Source organism: Stegostoma tigrinum, chromosome 4 (genome assembly GCF_030684315.1).
Source record: "Stegostoma tigrinum isolate sSteTig4 chromosome 4, sSteTig4.hap1, whole genome shotgun sequence".
NCBI lineage: Eukaryota > Metazoa > Chordata > Chondrichthyes > Orectolobiformes > Stegostomatidae > Stegostoma > Stegostoma tigrinum.
Window position 1 is genome coordinate 121,518,176 of NC_081357.1, and position 21,736 is coordinate 121,539,911.

The window sequence follows — 21,736 nt, forward strand, 5'->3', positions numbered from 1 at the left end:
GAATTCAGAAAATTCAGATCATGATATGTGTTCCTCATTTTGTTTTCTTTTTCTTTCCAGACTTCAACTATATTCCCATTTTACTCACGTTTACACTTTCAGATAGCAGCCACTCATCGCTATGTCATTCACACTTCTACAAGCTGCTGCTTTTGTTTCTTGTCCCATTATTCCTCTGACCCAGCACCTAGCACCATCATCTCTCAATACCTCATCTCTCCTATCTTCCTTCCTATTTCAGAGCTTCAGTCTGCTTTCTTTGCACCCCCAAACCCACTTCAGTTGCCTAATATCTATTGGATCTCCAACTTTTGCCAGTTCTATTCAAAGGTCACTGATTTCAAATGTTAATTGTCTTTCTTGCTTCACAGATGCTGTTTTGACCAACTGAAGATTTCTTCCGTTAACATACAATGTTGTCAAAGGGCAGTAACCAAATAATGAAGTTAGCTGCAGGGGAGAAATAAATTAAATTGGTTAATTAAATCTTAAAATATTCCTGAAGCAAATTTTGTAGAATAATTAACCAAAGGGAATAAAATCTTCATTCGTATGTAACAGACAGAACAGCATATAGAATCTGAGTTAAAAAGCAGGAAGCAGTTTTTCCTAAAGGTGTGATCACCCATGCAGTGGGTAATGAACAAAACACTTAAACACATTCCTCTTCCTCCTCAGTGTTACAGGTAACAAAACATTTCAATTCATTTCAAAACAGCATTATTTATTTCAACTACATTAAAAATTTACAATTAAGCAAGAACTGAACATTTCATCACTAATATTAACTACATATGTACAGCATGGCACAAGTGAAGCAAAATGCAACTGTTCACATTAATTAAAGATATACCAAACTGTTGGTTGTAACCCTTTTAAAAATAGCAATATAGCTTAAAGACAAGAATATAAATTCCACTATGGACAAATTTCAGTTACAAGTTAAAGTGAACTTGGAACACAGATGAAAAGACTGGTAAAATTCTTGTTCACATGTTCAGAACATTCAAATTGCAATCAGGCCTTCCAAACATATATTTCTTAAATTATGTTTCTATATAAACATACTTACATCTGTAATTTGAAAAATGTTGTTAGTTTATGGCAAAAATGAAATTCAGATGTATGCATAACGGCCTGAATTTTGTGGTCAGTCGTGAAGAAATGGTGCTAATCATTCATTACAATTAAATTGATCTTTATATTCGGTGGGCTTTTGCACTGGCTTAGGATAATTAGGTAGTCAAAATATTACACTGAGTTCTAAAGGGGATCTGGCATCTGTTTGAACAGGGCAAGCAATAGAGCCTCTCGTCTTTAGTCAGCAAATTGAAACGTCCATATTGAAATATTAATTTGGGAAATGTAAATTAGAATATCTAATTTAATGCAAAACATGTACAAAAAGTGAAACAAAGAGAAGGAAGAAAAAGATGGAATTACACAAAAGATAAAAGACACAAAGAAAAATGTATTTCGTTTTTTCAAAATCCAATATTGACCAAAATAGTTATTGGTAATGAACTTGAGTACTGCTGAATGATTTTGCCAAAGCTTAACATCTTACACCCATCAGGACACTGGAAATAATTACTGTAATAAAGGGAAAACAACATTTATATTGTGTGACAGATGAATGCTGATTGCTCTGATTGGTAGAGGATTTGGCATGGAAAATGCACCAATCAACGTTTACTTCTCATATATTATACATGTTGTTTTCTTCTTACTTTGGTACATTTTGCAAGTTGTCCTGATAAATGCAACATAATATTTTTGACAATTTTTCAACAATACTCGATAACACTTCTGCAAGTAAACTTTTCAGTGTCAGAAAAGATGCTTGGTGGTAATTAAACTACTAAAAACTCAGTCTTGAATAGAAAGCCCTAACTGTTTCTGGCATGTTAATTGCATATCAATCACAAAATTATTCAAATTCATAACTTCCACGAATTTCAATTCCAAATTCTAGATGAGACGCCAGTGTAAGGAGGTTTCTGAAGGAAAGGGGCATCTCAGGTAACAATTTCCTGATTTCCATATTTAAATGCACATGTGCAGATGTCAGAGGTTGCAATCTAGAGTATTCCTTAATAATGATGAGGTTAATATGGTGGGTATGGATAGCCTCAGTACTGCAAACTCTGGGCCAATATTTATTTTTAAACCTGCCAGTAAGGACTATAGCAGTAAAATTGTCACTGCTGCAGCATACATCGCCATTCATTATTGACCAACTTTAATGTATTTCTTTTACAGACTATTGTAAGTATTTTAATAACTACAAACCAGTCAAACAATACTGTAAAACATCCAAGGGAGGCACGCTGAGATGCCACTTTAGAGAACTGTTATTCTTTTTATTTCTTCCCTCAGCAATTTCCCCAGCCCTGCACTCTTCCCTGGAATTTCTGGACAATGGCGATACCTACATCAGACTCCTGGTCATTGACTACAGCTCTGCTTTCAACACCATTATCCCCTCCAGACTGATGTTGAAACTGTGTGACCTTGGTGTTGGTTCCGCCCTCTGTAACAGGGTCCTCAGCTTTCTGACCCACAGACCACAATCAGTGAGGATAGGTAACTGCACCTCCTCCACAAAAACTCAACACTGGAGCTCCCCAAGGATGTGTCCTCAGCACCCTACGGTACTCCCTGTACATCCACAACTGTGTTGCCAAATTTTGAATGAATGCCATCAACAAGTTCACTGACAACACCACTACTCAGAGAGTAGTAAGGGAATGGAACGCTTTGCCTGCAACGGTAGTAGATTCGCCAACTTTAGGTACATTTAAGTCATCATTGGATAAGCATATGGACGTACATGGAATAGTGTAGGTTAGATGGGATTGAGTTCGGTATGACAGGTCGGCACAACATCGAAGGCCAAAGGGCCTGTACTGTGCTGTAATGTTCTATGTTCTATCATCAAGAGAAGCTAATCCTTGCCAATTAGCTTTCTCCACATGGGAAAATCTAGATTGAATGGGCCACATACTTCTCCATGAACAGTATCAAAAATGACATGAGATTCATATGATCTGTCTCCAACCTGGAAAAATGATCACTCTCAACAGTGGCAGATGGATTGATCTAAGAATCAAATCAGGAATTTTGTCATCTGCATTGGGAAGCAAATATTCTGCTGGCTTTGATACCATACTAGTATAAAATACAATTAGGCTAGGCAGTTAGTCAAATAAATATGAGTAACATAAACTTATAAATTCTTGCATAATATTAACAAAACATTACATACTTGTAAAACTCAGTGTCCAACTACTAAATTCTAACTAGTATTCATTTGATCTTAAGTATGGATGTAAATGTTTCGTTTTGATCCTTTTAGACAAACCAATCCTTATGGGACCAGAACATGTTTTAAGAGGCTCTATTCTCAGTAATCCATTTGACAGAAACGATCCTGAACATGAAGCAAAAAGAATATAGTCATAATTGTTTCAGAAAAAAAGTAAGATTCTGTATAATGTACACTATATATTTCGATGTTATAGAACAATCAATGGTCAGATTACATTCAGCAAGCAATTATAAGATAGAAAAGCTTTGGATGAATCTGGATCAAAGTATGACATCATTACGTGGATCAGAAACTTGACTGCCCTGGAACATTAATATGTTGTGGTAGCATTAGTTGGGTCAAAGTAGGACTTGTGCCCTCCACTTGAAGGAAGACCCACTCTAGAGAAATGATGGCCTGTCTGTCGATCTAGCAATGCCAAAACTGACTAATGGCCATGAATGGAAAAGATCTCAGAACTCAGGAAAATTAGGGATTTGACAGGTAGGTCAAGGATGGGAAATGATAAAGGGAAATATAACCTTGGGGATTGTGCCCCATTAGGCTCAGGAATAGGCCAAAGAAGATACATACTCTTTCTACTTGATAGCGACTCACCTTTCCTCCACCTTCTGCAGTCACACACAAAATTGAAACAGAGGCAGAATGAGGTCCTTAACTTAACCTCAATGAGCCCAAGGATGGGATTAGTTGCCAGTTGCATTGACTGCCCACCATAACATGGAAGACAGGAGTTGGTAGATGGGAAGGTGGTGGAAAAACCACTCATTTTGTTTTATGAGCCCTCCACCTTCAAATAACTCCATCTGGGGGCTGTAAAATTCGCCCCCTTAAGCCAAGTAACGTAGAAGAATATCAAACATTAATCAGACAAGTGATACAAGAGAGAAATTTCAAATAATTTTGCTCAGACTTCTGGATGCAAACAGGCCGTGGTCTCCCACACCTGATCTTGCCTGGATGTTTTCTCAGCAGTCAAAATTGAAGCTGGTGAATTTGGGTATCATGGTGCCTAACTGAAATAGGTTAAATCACGTATCAATTCTAAACTACAGAATTAGATATCAGGCTTTATTATTGTGCAAGGACAGATATTGTGGTGTTAATAATGGGAATTATTACCTGTTTGACTGTGCATATTACCAGTTACAGTCTTTTCATAGATTGTTTGGAAATTAAATGCTGATGACCAGGTTTTGATTTCTCTGGATTCATGGCTTCTGTATTCTGTGAAAATGATAAAGTTATATTTCTCATGAAAATAACAATGAAGAAAACTAAAATAACATTTTTAATTTTCTCTGTCTAAATTAAATGTAAATATTGGAGATGATGCATTATTAAGCTTCCTTTCAAGTAGTCAAATATTAGTTTCATTACAAAGAACATCTTGAAGAAAAGATTTGAAAAATTTTAAAAATTGCCTCATTAATGTGAATTTGGAGTCAGCCGCACCAAAACAAAACTTGCTCTGCATTTGTAACAATTTCAACTCTGTTGCAACAGCCTATTGATCTTCCCGGTGATTGAACATGTTTATAGCTTCTAAATATCAATAAGGCTGCCCAAAAAACTTTCTGGTTAGACAGAGCAAGAATAATTAAAGATGAGTTTGAGGAATACAATATGGCTATATGGCTCTTAGAAGAGCAAATGTAGGGAATGCATCCAGGAACGATGCAAAGGGAAGGTATTTTAATCCCGATGAATGGATGGTTAGGCAGTGAGTGGGATGCTTAGTTTTTGTTTCTCATAAGTGGAGCACAGCTCTGTTCTGCAAGATTGTCTACATCCAAGATTTAATGACAATACATTCGAATGCAGGCAAGAAACCTGAAGACGGGGACTTAATTACTGCATACAGGTGGGTACTTAGTGCCACAATTAAAGTCCTTAAGACATGTTAATGAGGTATTTGCAAATTGTTTTTAACTTGTTTCCAAATTTATATTTGTGAACCATGGATTTCTCAGTGCTTGGAAAACTGACCACGGAAACAGGGACAAGTTTGGGCAGCAGCTCAAGTGGGTATTTAAAACTTGCCATTGTCATACCTACATAAATGTCACTAATTTAGTACCTTAATTCCCTCTGGTAAATGTGTAGCCGAATTCTTGTATACGTTCAACCGTCCCAGTATTCAAAATTACATCAGGGTGAGAGGGAGCCAGATATGTTTGACAGCAAATCAGATGAGAAGCCCATCATAATTGTACAATGATGATGTGGTGAAATCAGTATATGGACCGGACAGAAGTGCCTCAAAACAAAGTCTGTATGCGGAATGTGAGCAAGGGGGAGGTGAATAAGACGTAGGCACTCTAGGAGAAAGGGATATCAGGGAGAGGGGGCAGGGGAAATTGGCAGACCTCACAGCAGTTCTTCAAAATGTTCTCTCCAGTAAACACTGGCCGTTTTCAGGTCCTTGATGAGCTCACCTCCAAACTTAGCTCCCAGCAAGGTGGGCCCTTGAATGCTCGAGCCACAGAAAATCTTGACGGCACTAAAGAAACTGTGAATGTTCTTGGCATCCATCAATGTTTGTATCTCCTATGCTCGCTCCAACCACCTCTTGTTCTTTATTGTACGTTTAATGCTGTGCCACTGTCATCAGCCTGTAACACTGCTGCCTTTATCTTGAGCTATAAGTTTGCAGTTGCTAAAAGTTTTTCACTGAGGGTCAATTAGGAATTTTACATTTGGTCTTTTTTATTAAATCAATCAAGTAATTTACTGGCGAGATCAAAACCTTCTTTACAAGGGCTTGAACTTTAGGTTTGACCAAATACCACGAGCACATTGTAGTTCCTGGTGAAATCTGAAACACGGACTGGACTGCGATCACTTTTCAAAGACTTGGGTCCATGTTGATTGCAACCAAAGCTGAACATCTTCTATCAGTCTACAGCTATTGGCAATTTAGTTTTGTTGACAAGAAACTCAGTAGATCACGCAACATCAATACATTCTATCTTTTAAATTCAGGCCCTTAGCCCACAGGGTGTTCTTACATAAAAACTAAAGCTGCATATACAAGTTTTCATGTGTAGCAGTGTGTCAGTATTTGGAATTCAGGGATATAATTTTAATTCTGGGTTTCAGTTTGGATGTTAACTGGTGTTTGCTATTTGTTTAAAGAGTAAAATTTACATTATAATAAATTGATTATTTGAGTTCATTACAGAGGCCTGTTGAAGGTTTCTCTCATTCTGAATAGCAGTACAAAAAAAACAACTGGGTTTATTTTAGATTTAGGTTTCATTGTGACGTGTACTTAAGTGTAGGGTAAAAGAGAATAGTGAAAACTGTACAATGTCACCGCACACAGTGCCATCTTAGCTACAAAGTACCTCGGTACAAAATCTTAGTTACAGAAATAGAGAAATAAAGAAATAAGTTAAAAAGTTCAGCAAATCTTGCATAGTTTGGTGATACAATCAATGCAATTATACTAAAGGTAGAACTGGTGGAATAGTGGGGTTTGGGTAGATGAGCATTCTCCCTTCATATTTATAACATGTAAAATGCTCTTTTGAAGTCAGGACAGCTCTAATAATTTACAAGGATTAGTTCCTCATTGAGATATGATGGGTGATGTCAGTGTGAAGTTGATTGTGATTTTGGAGCAGTTCAACTACTTCCGCACAGTGGAGAAACAACGCTACGTTCTTCTTAGTCTTCAACACATTATTGACGACAATGAACGCCTTGCCAAGATTGTTGCTATGCCTCCACTACTCACCTTCAAACAACCGCCAAACCTTAAACAGACCATTGTTCACAGCAAACTACTCAACCTTCAGGACAACATCAACCACAATAGCATACAACCCTGTCATGGCAACCTCTGCAAGACATGTCAGATCATCAACATGGATGCTACCATCACACGTAAGGACACCACCCACCATGTGCACTGCAGATACTCATGTGACTCGGTTAATACACTGCAGGCAAGGATGCCCAGAGGCATGGTATATTGGCGAAACCATGCAGACGCTAAGGCAACGGATGAATGGACATCGCGCAACAATGGCCAGTCAGGGCATTTCCTTCCCAGTGGGGGAACACTTAAGCGGTCAAGGATATTCAGCCTCAGATAAACGTGCTCCAAGGTGGGCTTTGGGACACACAATAATGAAGAGTTGTCCAGCAGAGGCTAATAGCTAAGTTTGGCACCCATGAGGACAGCCTCAACCAGGATCTTGGGTTCATGTCGCACGACAGGTGACCCCACCACACTTTCCACTCACACACACACACACATACACACACGCTCGCTCACATAATCACATTCACATACACATACTCACACACACTCTCTCTCAAACACACACTCTCTCCCACACACACACATACTGTCTCTCTCTCCCTTGCGCGCACACACATACACACACACACACACACACACACACACACACACACACACAGACACACTCTCCCTCACACATTCACACACTCTCTCTCCCTCACGTAGATACTCTCTCTCTCTCCCACACACACACCTGCACAAGTGCGCACACACACATATAAATTTGCATTTGCAGATTTGAAATTTCAGATATGTAATTGCAGATACATTCTATTTTGTTCAAAATGGGCACAATTTCTAGACAGTGAATGTGACATTTTATAAGTTCCTGCTTTGGAAATAAAACTGGTCTGACTCCAAGTTGATACACGGCCAGATTCTAAACAAGACTTCACACCTAAAATGCATTGTCTGACCTAGGATGTTCCCTCTGGTATACTCAGGGAATTGATAAAACATTTAGTTATCTCGGAACAGAGACTTAAAAGAAATTCTGGAATTTGCATATTAATCCTTCCCAACTGATTAAAGATTTAACAGCCATCTTAAGTTTGTTCAACACATTGACATCAGTCCTATAGCCCTTTGATTTTTTTGCTTATAGATTCTGTCTGATGCCACCTATCTTGCTGACATCTGAAGAAGAAGCAAGACTCCAAAAGCTTGTGTCTTCAAATAAACCTGTTGGACTATAACCTGTAACGTGTGATTTTTGACCTTATCCACCCCAGCCCAACATTGGCACTTCCACATCAGCGTTTCTTCTGAGCAGAGAAACTGCCCAAGCAGTAGGGTGTTGGGAAAGGGAGGGCTGTATATGACAGCTTTGTGAAATTTTGATGCCGTTTACAGAATTACCAAGTGAGATTACCATTGATGAGGACATGAAGTATCCATGGCAATTTGTCCTCAGAAAAACTTTTCATCTGAGATGGAAGGTTAAGGCAAAAATCGAGGCAAAGGCCATAAGACAAAAGCAGTGATAATGATGGCAATATAGAGAGATATATGTGAATTAAGTGTAAATGTTAGCATGAAAAGAAGAAAATGGGTCTGATCTGGTGAGAAAAAGCCTAAAACACAAACAAGACACAAGTGTGAAATGGTGGGGAATGTATGAACTGAGAACATACTCTTAAATTATAGAAGTAAATATTAAGCCCAAGAGGCTGTAAAGAGTCTAAGCAGAAAATGAGCTGTTGTTCCTCAGGCTTGTGTTGAACTTTGTTGGAAAATTGTAGCAGGCCAAGGACAGAAATGCTAGCATGGGAGAAAGCCGATTTATTGAAATGACAAGCAACTAGAATGTTGGGGTCATTCCTATGTACAGCAGAGGTGTTCAGCACTTCTGTAACCCCAGTCTGCATTCGGTCTTGCCAATGTAAAGGAGACTGCACGATAAGGAGCAAATACAGTTTACTTGATTGAACGTATTACAGGTAAAATGCTGAATCACCTGTAATGTGCGTTTGGGCCTTTGATGGTGAAGGGGTAGGAGGTGAATAAATACAGTGTTACAGGCTGAGCCATGAGAGAATGGAGCAATTGACTTCTTGGGCCCACCTCCTTCAGGTCAGGCCATACTCATAGTGATTGACTATTTGTTTAGTGATTGACAGTTGTTACTATGTGTGATAATTTCTACAACTGCAGCAGTATAAAAGATAAGGCTGAAGCATTGGCATCAATCTTCATCCAGAAGTGCCTAGTGGATGATCTATCTCCCTCCAAAAGTCCCCAGTATCACAGATATCAGTCTCCAGCTGATTCCATTTGCTCCATGTGATATCAAGAAATGGATGGAGGTAATGCATACTGAAAAAGCAATGGGCCCTGGCAACATTCCAGCAATGGAACCAGGCACATGCTCCAGAACTTGTCACTCCCCAAGCCAAACTCTTCCATTACAATTATAACACTGGTATCTATTTGACAATGGGAAAAACTGCTCAGGATATCCTGCAAACAATAAGGAGGACAAATCCACCCTGCTCAGTCACTCTGTATTTGGACAATGAATCACACTTCATTTTATAGAGTATTGCAGTTTATATACAAGTCACATGCATTCAGTATAATAGAATGCCCCCTAAATGACCACTGGCAAATCAGGAAGGGGAATTGACAAAAACAACTGAAGAGAAACAAATGAGGATTGCACAGGCTGAAGGCAAGGATTGGAAGGTGTTGCTGTGAAACATTACAATGGAAAAGAATCCAGCTGATTTGCTATTTGGTTGCAAAATATGTGCTAAGATGCCTGAGCTGAGTGGCATCAATGTTGATCAAGATGCTGACAAAAATAGTGCTGAAAAATATGTAGGCATAACATAGAAAGAGAGCTAGACAGTCTGATATGGTGATTGCTAGGTGATTTAGTACTGCTGAAACAGAGTTTGAGTAAGACAAATAGACCATTTTACCACAAGTGACACACAAACATCACCTAAGAGGAAAACAGTATGATTGTGCATCACTGAAGGAATAGTGTACAAGGAAAGTATTCACATCATAAAGTGTCATTGTATTAAAGATGCAGCAACAAATGAACCTAATGAAGAAGCTACAGCAAGGCATGATTTTCTATTCACAAATCCACACTGATTGTGCCCAATCAGATCATTATTATCCATGTGTCCATTTATCATGCACTTCATAATAGATTATACCATTCAGCCTAATACTGATGTAAGGCAAACAGGTCTGTAGTTCCCTGTATTATTTCTTCCTCCCTTCTTAAATAATGGACTGATATTTGGGGTCTTCCAACCTGCCAGAACCACTCCTGAATTAGATAATTTTTAAAGATGATCACCATTGTATCTACTATCTCAACAGGTACCTATTTTAATATTGTTGGATGCAGACTATGAAGTCCCAATATCAACTATCAATCCCAATAATTTCTCCAACCTTCTTACTAATTTCCTTCAATTTATCATTCTAACCAATGCATTGGATCTCTAATTTTTGCAGAATTTTTTAATGTTCCTTGTTAAGGCTGGTACAAAGAGAGCATTTATTTCTCTGCTATTTCTCTGGTTGCCCGTTATAAAATCTTCTCACTGCCTGTTGTCTTAGCCAAATATTTCCTTTTGACATAGTTATAGGTTTTACATTCCATTAATGTTTCTGCTGGTTTCCATTCCTATTCTATTCTCTTTATCAATTTCTTAATCCTCCTTTGTTCATTTTTAAATTCTCTCAATCCTCATGTTCACTACTATATCTGAGTACTTTATCAGCCTTTGCTTTTAATCTTATATAATCATTAACTTCCTTTGTTTACCATTGTTTACTGAATTTTCTCTGGGTTTTGTGCCTTGAAGGAACATATAATTGCTGTAAATAATGTATTTATTTAGAAGACTACCCATTGCCCATGGACCATTACATTTTTAAATGTTCTATCCCAATTCACTTTAGTCAACTGCACCTCATAACTTAATTTCCTTGTTCATATTAAACAAGCTGATTTTCAGAATGAACTACCTCCTTTTCAAACATAATACACAATTCTATCACATTATGAACACTCATCCAAAGATTATTTAACAGGAGGGTTATTAATAAGCCCTGCCATGACACACAATACTATATCTAAAATAGCCTGCTCATTAATCATTTCCTCAACATACTGCTCTAGAAAATCACCCCTAACCATCTAGGAACTCATCCTCTGTGGCATTAGTGCTCATTAGGCTAACCTAGTCTATATGCAGACTGAGGTTACCACAACAGCTGGAGGAACACAGCAGGCCAGGCAGCATCAGAGGACCAGGAAAACTGACGTTTTGGGTCGGGACCCTTCTTCCGAAATGTTGAAGGGTGCCAACCTGAAATGTCAGCTTTCCTGCTCCTCAGGTGCTGCCTGGCCTGTTGTGTTCCTCCAGCTCCACACTGTTATTTCCTACCAATGTTTGCTACCACTTGCCATTTCTTAGCTTCATCCAAACTGATTTCATATTTTGTGGAAACTAGAAATCAGTTGGATCAGCAATTTGTGATTTAAAGCAATGTGATTTTAAATTGGAAAAGGGCACTTCGACACAAAGCATGAGTTTACATGTGATGTTTTATGTTTTGTAATGATGTACAAAATGGAAAGGTTGTACCCTTGTGATACTGAAGCACCTGTTTCTGATCTTTGAGTACCCCAAAAAAAACGCAACTGGATTGGATCTATGAGGCGCACTGAATTACATACCAATGATTATCACAAAGGCTAGTGGAATAGTTAGACTGTGAAAGGGAAATCTGAAGGTCAGTTTATGTCAGTTGAAGAAAAGGATAAATAACAGTTTCAAAATGTGATATACTAAAAGGGTGAAACTATAATGGACTATGATGCATTGACAGATACATGCACAATTAAATGAATTTATTTATATCAGTGAATTCAGAAAATAATGGTTTGTTATATTTAAAAAATTATTGTAGTATATTCAGTAAGGAACTGAGTCAAAGCTATGGACACTGAGCACAAAGATGTGAAAGAAAATCTGACTGATGGATTAAATGTCACAATCAAATTTGAAAAATTGTGAAGCAAATTTACTTTAAATGTGAATCGATTTTGAAAACTCATTTCATTGCTTGGAAAGTTGTCATGTTGGATAAGAAATTCAGATTAAAATAATACACTAACCGGAATTGCATGATTTATATTTGGTGGATGATAAATATTCGAAGGATGCAAAAAAATAACCATTTGTGTTCAACTACTTGGGTTGTACAGTGTGACATACTGTACACTGAATGTCAACCATGATCAGACAGCAGGTGTTCAGAAGTTAGCCAATGTGGTGGATTATACAATATGGCACCTGCAGCTAAGTCTATGGCTTTGAATATTGTTCTTTCAGCTTGAGATGTTTCAGGCATGACTGGAGGTAGCTCATGAGGTCAGCAGCAGAGGAGTGTTGTGGAGGAATTGGGGCCACTGCAGGAAACATTTCAATGACCTTCTTCAATCTGGTAAGGTGAATCCTTTTGACTGACCCAGACGTTGTGCCTCTTGGTCAGTGGTCCTAAGAATTCAAAAGAGAAGGGCAAACATATCATAGCTGAGATATGTGCACAACAGTATTAATGATGCATAAATGTAGTTCATAACCTAAGAATTTTGTGATAGCAGACAATTTTATGAATGAAAAGCAGCAAGTGGTGAGTTAGAGACATTATCTAAAGGTATCTTCCTTCACCATATAAGTTAACCAGGAGAACAGCGCCAAGAGAACATGCCTGAAGCAAGCCGCAGGGGTTTGAAGACAAATAAGCAAGACTCTAACATACACAGGGTGAAAAGATCTCCAGATTTCAAGGTGTGAATAGCAATTCTCACTGAACAATGATTGTCAAAGCAGCAGTTGTCATCTCATTTCATTTAGCAACAGAAATATTTGTTGATCGTGCCAAGTTCTCTTGATCATCTCTTATGTCTCCCAAAGGGCCAGCTTCAAAAGGGGAGGAATTATGCGCCACCAATGCATTACAGAGGAATCAGAAAAGGAAGAAGCATTAGAGCCTGCATCATTATATCTTTCTTGCTCACTCTACACTACCCTCGACACTCACCCCTCAGTGCATATTCGCATGCTTCTAATAATGGTGGGCCAGAATGTAATGCACACCACTTCAGAGCAGAAAGGGGCAGAAAAGCCTGAGATAGGCCCCTCAGCAGGTTCAGTTTAGCTCAGTTGGCCAGATGGTTGGTTTGCGAAGCAGTGTGATGCCAACAGTGTTGGGTTACTTCCTGTCGCCAGCTGAGGTTACCATGGAGGAGTCTCCTTCTCAATATCTCCCCTGGCCTGAGGTATGGTGGCCCTCAGGTTAAAACGCCACCTGTCATCTCTCCCTAATGAGAGAGCAGCCCTCTGGTCTGGTAAGACTATGGGAACACAAAAACAAGTCCCCTCAGAAATCCCCTCAGGGCAGGAGCAGGTATGAACCTAGGAAGTCACAAAAAAGGCATCTCTACTTGGGAGTCTATCTTTTGGATTCACTTTGTCAAACCTAAGAACGTCATTCCTACAAAATAAGTCTCCTGATAACAGAGTTATCTCAGCCACTGAAAAGTGACAAGATGAGACTGGAGCAATCCATTTACTTCACATGCTCCATAACAACTCAACACATTAAGCATGTAAGCTTCTGCAGTTAGAGATCATCCAGCTTAATGGGCATCTAAATGCAACATAACTTGAAATAGATGCAAAGAATAGCGCACCCAAATGCACACAAACATGCCACAGTCTGTAGTTTTGAGGAGTCAATTTGGCAAAAGGTACAAACAGCATGAAGTGGGGTGCTAACTGTTCTCCAGCTAATGATGCCTACAAGTGATCTAGCAATAGACGGTAATAAGACCATTCTTCACAGGGTTTCACCATTATTATCCACTTCCATGGTGCCTTAAAGAATCTATAATATTATGTCTGTCACAAGGGCTGCTCCTGCAATGATGTCAGCAGAAACGCCTTTGGAGGTGCCTAGTAAACTCTACGCATAAGGGAATCACCTTGATTGCTTTCTTTCCTCTTACTCCCCAAGGATCTGCATCTGCAACTGGCCCTCATTGTTAGTTGCTCCTATCTTGGAATTGCTTCATCCCATTTGCTGTTATGTCCCTCCTTCCAAACAGAATTAGAGTCTTGCTGAAACCCTTCTGAGAGACCTATGTATATAAGAAGGGCCCACACACAAAATGCCCTTGTTTACAGTGAAAAGACATTGTAATTATCTTGATGTTGTGTAATATCTCTGAGCCTTCCCTCTTCAGCAGTACCTTGTGCTGCTGTTCTGCCACCTCACTCACTACAGATCTACACGTCTTCCTCCTAGTTGTGGTTGGAACTCTGCATGGACTCCCTGCCATAAAAAAAATTTAAATAGCTCATAACGAGCTGATGACAAGCTCATTATGAGCCTTAACTTACCATTTATTCACTTTAAGCAGTTTGCCGGATCACATGCCATGCAGCCTTTTTAATTCATAATATTTACGTAACAAAATGAGTACACTACACCAAAGAGCTTGCTTAAACAAATGCCCACCTCCAAACTACCCTCACATTTAAGTAGCAAACCCACCCCATATTTCAGCTTCAGTTTCCAATTTCTTTATTGCTTTCTTTATTGCAAAGTATTTTAAACATTCAATGTTTTCAAAATCAGAGTGGAATAATCAAAGGTTTAGGTCCTAAATGTTATCTTTCTGCATCAAGTGTAGGGTTTCTTCACAGGTCATACTGAATGGAGTCATACAAACTTACTAACCTGAGACTCTTTGTGGAGTGTAAAATGACTCTTCTCTCTCTGTTTCCAATTCATCAACATCCATTGGTACTTCTTGTTCTCCTTTAATGAATGATAACCTCTTGGCAAACACAGGAGATGCATATTGTGAAACATCTTTGCCTATCAAATGGTCATGATCTTTACGACTTAAAGCAGTTTTCTCATGTGGAAGAATCTCAAGCTGCAAATCGTTGTGCACTGGGCACATGCTTAAATTATTAATTTGATCAAGTCCATCTGACAACTTATCTGAATCTTTTGTATCACTGGTTATTTCATTTATATTTTCTTCAGTCACACCATCAGGTAGGTCTGATTGTCTACTGATTTCATGAAACAGACAAAGCTCCTCCAGCACGGCATTAAACTGCTCCTTCATTTCAAAATTCAAAATATCATTATTTGAATGTACAAGTTGTTTCTTTGGTTGTTTCACTTCAATGTTAAGCCTTACTAATCCTATGTTAGAATTAATTTGTTCAAAGTGATCATTTGTTCCAAGAGGAATTGTTTCGCAACAATTCTGCTTTTGGTGATCACTGGATTCCTTTATATATGAATTCATAGATGTTATCTGACAAAGTAAGTGATCTTGAGTCACTGTCATAGAATTACCTTGCTCAAATTGTTGCTCAGAATGAGTGATTTTCAGTGCGAGAGATTTCTTATCTTCTTCTTTGTTGTATTTACATACAGTAGGGACTCCATTGGTAAGGAGTGGATCTACACGCAGCCTAGCCAATGTATTAGCTTTTTCACTGACTTTCTGCTTTTGTCCTTTATGATCCATTTCAATCAATCCTGCATTTCTACAAGAAAACCTATCTATAGGTAAGATTAATTCCTCCTTCTGAGCATCATACAATGATGTCATATCATTTTGAACAGTATTACCTATGTCATAGGATAAGTGTTTATTTTCTCCTTTGATTTCATACATACTGGATTCTGTGTAGACTTGCAGCAATTGATCTGCTACTGGAGCCATTTTACAATCTATAACTAATGGCTGAGAAGTTGGAACATAGCATAAACTGTTTTCTTCCATAATTCTATTGTTCAACATATCAGGTAATCTTAAATGAGAATATTCTTCTTGATATTTTGCACTGGCAATTACACTCTTCGATTCTTCTGAATTATATATGTCACTTTGATAACTTTTGACTGGACTGGACGTGGAGCTTGGCAGTTGAGGTAACATGTTCTTGTTTAATTTATTGTTGACATTATCATAAATGAACTGTTTTGTTAAATTCCCATTTTCATTATACATTTCCTTGTTGCTGCAATTAAACTCTCTAAGCATAATGGTTTCTACTTCTTCAGAATCAGTAGCAAGTGTAATTTTTTCAAAATTGTCAAAAGCAGATCCATCTGATGAAGTAGTTTCACAATAGCTATTAATTGTTATTTCTGGCTGTTTGCTTTTTTCTTCTTTCACTACCGTATCTGCTTCTTTACTCCTTTCAATTTTTAATACAGGAAGTGCAACCTTTTCTTTTATAGCAGTGTCAGTATTAAATGTAACAGCAGCTGTTTTATTGCTACTGCATCCTGCCTGCATTTCTTTCAGTTCACAGTGTGCTGAGCTATTAATGGTGCTATTCAAGCCTGAACAATCTTTCAGCGAATTACAAATATTATGTACTATTTCATCAGTACACTTAATCTGAGCCATGTGCCTATTACTTGCCTCAGATTGATGAGTTCCATGAAATACACTGACTAAATGTATAGGTACATCTTTGCTGCCATTTGTAACACCACTAAGACCATTCACATGTTCATCACAATTTTCTGACAAACCATTTATAGTGGCATCTTCAATCCTTTCATAATTGAGGAATTTTTGAATATTTGCATACTTTGAAGCACAAATTCTGTTTTCTTCAACATTACCCTCAACATTTAATACAGTACTACCCTCATGTTCTTTCAGTATTTCATTATTAAGACAAAACAGTGAAGCATGTACAAGGTTGTGCAATGTCACAGCATCTTTGTTTGAATTGTTGAAAGAAGATTGTGCTGGTCTATCTGAATAGTCAGAATAAAATGCATGTGTATTTTCAGTATCATAATGTGGGAATATATGAAACATATTTATTTTTACATGAGGATCATTATCTGAGTTTCTAATATAATCACAGCTACTTGCACATTTCTGCAGATGCTCCATTTCTCTGTAACTTCTTCCGGTTTTTGTATAGCTAAGCAGAGCTGTTTTTTGTCTGCCTAAATTTTCTGTAAAAATAATTTTAGTCTCTTCTGAACTATTCTCAGCATTAAACACAACAGCAGGAAAGGTGTTATCCAGTAGCCTATTTTGATGATAAACTAATTTATTAGCAGTGCACATCAATGATGCATTATCTTTTATCAAGCTGCTTAAGCTGCAAACACTAGAGAATTGTATTGTTTCAGTTACATGCTTCATTCTAGATTCTTTCTCACCGTCATTCTCTAACCAAGGGACTGGGTGTAAAATGTTGACTGGTACAGTGCCCACAATATTGCTAGCGCTTTTAGTCCACTCAGGGTTGATCAAACATTTAAAGTGGCATTTTGCTTTATTTTCTGAGCTATTATTTGCTTCAGCATCCTTATTCAAATTATATGTACCTGATGCTTGAACACTTCCATTTTCTGAAACCTCAGCCATGTTCTCATTGTGAATGATATTCTCCTTTCTAACTGAAGTATTGAATATTTTACTGCAGTGCTGTTCAGTCAATATTTCTTTTCTTTGACTGAACTGTGTAGCATTTTGAGACAAGCTCAAAGCTGCATGCTTTTCTGCACCAAAAATGGAAGATTGTGTTAATTTGTCTGACCATTCTGACTGTGATCCATGCCCATTCTCAGTATCAAAGTGAGGAATTCCATATATACTCAGTTCTTTGTGATCATTATTATTGGTGTATTTCACACAACTTGATCTACTCACATACTTTTGGTGACATGGTCCTTCTCTTCTAGAAATGTGCACTTCAATCTTGTTCAAACTTTCCAAACATGTTTCTTTGTTTGTATTCTCTGAAAAAACAATGGTTTCTTCTGTACCATTCTCACTCTTAAGTACTGTATTTGAAGTAGCTTGTTGTTCATGCATTGCCTTGTCTTGATGACAAGCTGGCATATTGGCAGTGAAACTCAATAAATTAATGTCTGTAGAATTGCAAACTTTACTGTTACGTGTAATTTTGGAACTCTGCCCTTTGTCACTCTGCAAACACAACATTGTTTGTAATACATTGGCTGCCGCACTATGAACATCACTGTCAGCACCTTTGAAGTAATTAGGAGAGGCTACATAGTTAAGCCGGTATTCCGCTTCTTGTATTGAAAAGTCATTTACATCAGAGTTTTTAATCAAATTACATGTAACTGGCCTTTGAACACTTGCATTTTCAGAAACTAAAATTTTGAACTCATCCTTCATCTTATTCTCTGTATCGCCTTTCCCTCTGCTAGTATGATGTTCTCCTGATCCTTCTGGCTTCTCACTAAGTAACAATGCATTTATTTTGGTTTTCCACTGTAAACTTTCACTCACTCGACCACTAGAAATGGAAAATTGTCCTGAATTATTTGTACAATCATTCCACATCCTATTGTCAATGCCCAAGCAACGATCTGCCCTTTCTGCATGAAAGTCATCTTTCACAAAATAAGGGCTACTCATATATTTTCGCTGGTTATCAGCTTCATTTTCAATACTGATATCATTTTCTGGAGGCTGTGCTACATTAGAGTCTGTTTGTTGTCTGTCTGTAATCTCTGAAATTACTTTGGTTGCTCCAAAACCATCTATAGCACTATTTTTAGCACTGAATGCAGAATCAGGAATATCTGTTACATTACTGTCTTCATCATGTGAGGTGCCATTCTTATCACTGTCTACACAATAGATCTTCACATTTTCAGACCTTTCATTTACAGAAATTACCTTTAACTTTTTATCAAATGCTTCATTAGAATTGGTCAGAAGACATTGGGATCGACATTCATGACTATTTGAATGTACTGTATTCTGAGATATCAAGTCTACTATTGGACCTGCTGAGAAGCCATCAGTTTCAACATCACTGTGACTGCATGAATCATATATTGTGTCACAAACTAGCCCACTGTCTTTTTCTAAATATTTCTCTTTGGTCAGTGATGTAGCTTCCAACATTTCTAATTTCATCTCTTTTAAAGAATGGCCAAGATCTTCATTTTGACTTGTACTGTTACTTTCACAGGAATATCTGTTTTTACCATTCAAAATTTCTGGTTGCCTTTGCATTAATTTCACTTGTTTTTTGTCTGATAATTGCAACTGAACTATCAAAGCAACTTCTTCAGGTGACTTTTTATTCAAAAGATGACAATTTCTATCAGGATTTTTAGAAACATCTTCACACTTCGGTCCAGTCAATTCTTTAGAAACTTCAGCATTGCCACATTTGACATTTAAAATTCCACTTGTTTCAATAAATTTGTTGATATGAACAGGGGTGTCTATCTCCTGTAACTCATCAGCAGTGTTACAAGAAACTTCATTATTATGAAATTGACTTCTAATGGATTCCACGTTGATAGCATTATCACTATCTCCAGTGCAATGAATGTTGACTGGTGCAATTTTTCCATTCTTGTTAAGTCCAGAGCTATTTTCAGGAGAGGGATATTCTAAAGGTACAACTACTACTTTCTGAACATCTGTTTCATGAGCAGTTGTATTCAAGATAGAGCAATTAAGTAGACATGAGCTTTGTACAACATCAACTGGTTTTGTACCACTACCAGAATCAAGAGCAGGTATATTTATCTGATTAAATACTCTTGTGCCTTTCTGAATCTCACAGTCCTTTGTTTCAAGTGAAGCTCCCCAAATTGACACTGTATGACCAACAGATGCATTTTTAGTACTTGCAACTGATATAGAATTAAAACCTGGTTCTTGTTGGCATTCTATTCCTTCATGTTTTCTATTGTTTGTGTTGCCTCTTTCACCATGTGGTCCACCTAAAATTACAGATTTGATGCATATCTCATCTGCCTCATTTTCTTCTGGTTTAACTGATTCACAAGTCATCGAATTGTCAACCTTATGTTCATGGCACAGAGATTGACTGCCAATGTCGACTTGATTTTTTGCATCTTCGGCAAGAGTAATGCCACTCAAAATCACTGTCTTATCCAAAACCTGCCCATGCTTCATCTTTGTAGTGTTTAATGTTTCATTATCATGGATATCAATTTTATACTCAAGCAACAGCATGTCGGTTTTAAGACGCTCATTGTCAGCAACATCAGGAATTAGGACATCATCAGACTTAGTATGTTTCTGTTTTTCAATGTTGTTTTCCATTTGCAAAGGGGCAATAAAGTCTGTTATCACTAAATTGTGATCTTCACAATTTGTAGAATAATTTCCAAATCCATATTTGCTATCTGTTTGTCTTTCCAGTTCAATATTACTACTGATTGTGTTGTTTTCCCCATTCATAGTATTTATCTCTATATCTGGCTCAATCTGGCAACCTTCTTGTTGTGTAAATTCATTTGTATGCTTTAACAAATCTGTACTAATTGCTCTGGACAGATTTTTATTAATTCGTTCTTCAATGGTCTTGCAGGGTCCACAGAAAAGTTTTGGTCGCTTTGACGCTGGATGTTCAATGTCATTGTCAGAAACATTGTTTATTGAAAATACTTTTTGTACAGTTATATCCTCCATTTGAAGACCTTTCAATAGAAATCTCAGTTATGGAATAAGCTAAACAGAAAAGCAGAAAACAAGGTTTAGCATTGTAAATGAAATATTACAGTTTAAAATAATTTATATTCATTCTTAGACAACAAAGTGTAGAGCTGGATGAACAGAGCAGGCCAAGCAGCATCAGAGGAGCAGGAAAGCTGAACATTCTCAAGAAGGGTCCAGACCCAAAATGTCAGCTTTCCTGCTCCTCAGATGTTGCTTGGCCTGCTCTGTTCATCCAGCTACACCTCGTCATCTCAGATTCTCCAGCATCGGCAGTTCCTATCTCTACATTGATTCTTTACATCCGTAATTATCAACAAAATAAAGTATGTAGTATGTTAAATATACAGTTTGCATAATTCACACCATTCCCAATTACCCTGCACAGCCATTTATAGGATGATACAGTAACTCCCGATACTGACTGGCCAGCACATTCATATGTGGCTTATGCAATATCCACTTATGCACAAACTCTTTCACCAGCCACTAACACTAGTGTGTACCCATTAGCCAGTACCAATCCAGATTTACACCTGCCCGAGTGGTGACATCAGTAGCTCATTGTGTCCTAACTGCAGCAGGCTCACTCCCTCTGCCATCGCAAGCCCTTGTTGTGCTGTAGTCTGTAGCACTAAGCTGCAGTTTATTGGGCACTGTTTTGCCCCCACAGTTATTGCTATTTATGCACTATCTCACCTTGTTACTGTTTCATCTGGGAACAATATTCAGCATGTCCATATAATGGTGTTCCTGGGAGTCTGATGCACAGTTATTTCAGGGTACCATAGATCATTTCAATTCTGAAATGTTCATAAATTAAGTGTCTTTCACACCACCAAAGTAACGTTGCACTCTTACTTACTTCTAACTCACAATCAGCTTTGGAGAATTAAACAGCTAAATGCAGAAGAGGTTCCTTAGATATGTGCTTCCCCAATAACTGTGGAACAAAAGACAAGGCAGAAGCACTTTTAACCCATCCTCGGGCAAAAAAGCCATGCGGCAATCCGTATCAGCCTCCTCTTGATGCCACCAC

At 37.8% G+C, this 21,736-nt stretch overlaps 1 long non-coding RNA gene across 1 annotated transcript in view; it reads right to left on the reverse strand.

Moving 5' to 3' along the window:
* Positions 1–3,320: 3,320 nt before the first annotated feature.
* The window catches only part of LOC125452499 (uncharacterized), a 65,200-nt gene continuing 46,784 nt past the window's right edge, over positions 3,321–21,736 (reverse strand). Inside the window, exons 2-3 of the long non-coding RNA XR_007247559.1 lie at positions 4,454–4,558; positions 3,321–3,433 (exon numbers count right to left, since the gene is read on the reverse strand). This is a non-coding gene — a long non-coding RNA (uncharacterized LOC125452499). The remainder of the gene's footprint in view (positions 3,434–4,453; positions 4,559–21,736) is intronic.